Source organism: Atta colombica, unplaced genomic scaffold (assembly GCF_001594045.1).
Source record: "Atta colombica isolate Treedump-2 unplaced genomic scaffold, Acol1.0 scaffold18, whole genome shotgun sequence".
NCBI lineage: Eukaryota > Metazoa > Arthropoda > Insecta > Hymenoptera > Formicidae > Atta > Atta colombica.
In genome coordinates, this window is record NW_017259271.1 from 668,423 (window position 1) to 670,922 (window position 2,500).

Sequence of the window (2,500 nt, forward strand, 5' to 3'; positions counted from 1 at the left end):
AAAAATTAAAATCAAATATCGTCTTTTTAAATAGATCCATGTATTTATTCAATATTCTTATAGTATATAAAAAGACGAATTTATCACATTATGTATTATGTTAAAAATCCAATAATTTCAATTCTTCGCAACTTGCGTAAAGGAACCATGTTGCGCTTGGCTTAGAACCAAGACATTACCGTCTCCTGGTTATTCGATCTCCAGGTAACTCAGTTAATACTTACAACATAATCTGTCGCCTATACTTAAAGCAGTGAGAAATTTAAACAATTAATAGCAAATTTGATTGGACGCACTAGTACGCACTGATGCATATTAAGCGTATTATACATTAATTTAATTCAAGTTTAAAAATGAAACGCAAATATAAAATTCATCAAATAAAATGAAATCTGATTCCTCAATATTTAACAAATTTAAGAACAAAATATGTAGGGAAATAGGAGCCAACAGTAATTATTGTGCAAGTATAATAATAAAGATTTAATATATATTAATACAACTATCTTTTCAATTTCGACAGAGGTAATACGCATTTCGATTTGCTTCAAGTCATTCTCAACAAATTAAATAAATTAATTATATCACGCTCTCATGCAAGTTGTGCAATCCTGGCGCCAATCATCCGCTTATTCCTATTTGCAAAGATTCCTATTTGTTCCATCGTTAAATGATCAAATAAAACAAGGAATTTCACGAGATAGACTATAACAACGTTAAGATTTTAGTAAAGGTGATTAATGATAATTTAAATCTATATATAAGGAAACGAGTACGGATGATCACTCACCAAATTGCAACAGACTTATACACTCACATCCAGTAGTCAACACAATGTACATTACATAATTATAATAAATAATAAGCAACATTTTTCATCAAATTATTAAGAATATGAATAACATAATTAATATGTCAGTTATCTAAATTAAATGACGTCTCATTTCGCAAGAATAATTGACGTATCGGTTATCAAGACAATAATAATGCTACGTGTTATCGCCGAACTATCGAGAAGCAAAGTCATACTTTAAGTCATAAATAAATCTGTAGATCGAGAACTGAAATTTAAACATTCAGTAATGGTTTAAAAATTCAGTATCCATTTGCAAATTTTAGCTTATCTTTTGTGTTTCTATAATAATGTAACATTTTGAAGTCAATTTTTTAAAATATCTTTCTCTGTCCAATATCCGAATATTATCCCTATTAAATTTATGATCATTATGTCATAACTTATGGTCTGTAATCATCGAGCTAATAGAACGTTTTTCTAGGGATATGATTACGATATTCTGAAATCTGTGTCTTTAATTGCCGATTTGTTTGCTCCACACAAAGCTTCACAATCCATACAGGCAATCTTATCATTACTTATATTTTTCTAGATCACATTTTTTTGCGAGCTGATTAAACAGGTCCTTGTAAACTCTCATCAAACCTCGAAGTTTGTTCACACTGTAAAATTTTTGAGACTGTGTCATTAATCATTTTCTTAAATTTATCTGAAATTTTATTAACAAACTAAATAGTAAATTAAATCACTTTTTTGTTAATATCTATATATTATGTGTTTTCCTTTATGATGTTTTTATTATTTATAAAATATATAATTATTTCTACGAAATAATGTTAAAAATAATTCCAGTGAGTAGTCATTATTCATACAATTTGTTGAGGGAATAAAAGGATGTTCAGGATTTCATGGTTTAATTATTTTCTTTACATATATTTACATCAATTTGCATCAAATCGAATTTGCTATTAGAAAAATGAATTTATTTTCTGTTAAAACAGATTTTAATGCTTAAATATTTCAGAATAAGTTTGTATACATATCTAATTCTGCAAACTGTGCCAAAATCATTTTTGAAACATAATCATGAATAGAATCAGAATACTAATATCACATATTAAGCTTATATACATATACATATATGTATTTATTTATTTCATTTTTTGTATTATATATCCATTTCATTTTCTAATAGAGTTTTTTTTAATTATTAAATTGAGACATTTGACTTGAGGTCAAAATCGCAAAGCGACATCCTTTAGAACTTGTAAAACAAGTTTTTCTGTAACTAAAAACATTTTATAATCCAGTTAAATACATCTTTTAAAGGTCCAGTAGGAGATTCCGGGAAAATTGGATCTTATTCTGGGTGAACAGACTTACAATTTGAAGGAAATAACGCTCCTTTAAACGCTTGGAATTTTGCTAAGATCGATCTTAAACTCTATATAATTATTTTTTTACATTAATTAAGCTGCATTTCTTAAGGCGTATATCGTAGAGCTAAATGAATTATTACAAATTTGATCGTGTTCAGCGACCAAAAAGACATACAATATCACACTTAAATCCAAATTAAACCATTTTTGCATCATATCATATGTATTAAGGAAAATCGAAACTTTGATTTAAAAATTGTTCACTAGCGAGCACTAAATCTTAATATTTTTTTGATAAAAATGTAGAGATGTTTTTTAGTTTAAA

The 2,500-nt window shown here is 27.0% G+C and overlaps 1 protein-coding gene across 1 annotated transcript in view; it reads left to right on the top strand.

Annotated features, from left to right (window-relative positions):
• LOC108686419 overlaps nt 1-2,500 on the top strand; it is a 127,276-nt gene that overhangs the window by 21,454 nt on the left and 103,322 nt on the right. The gene's annotated exons all lie outside the window — the stretch shown is intronic.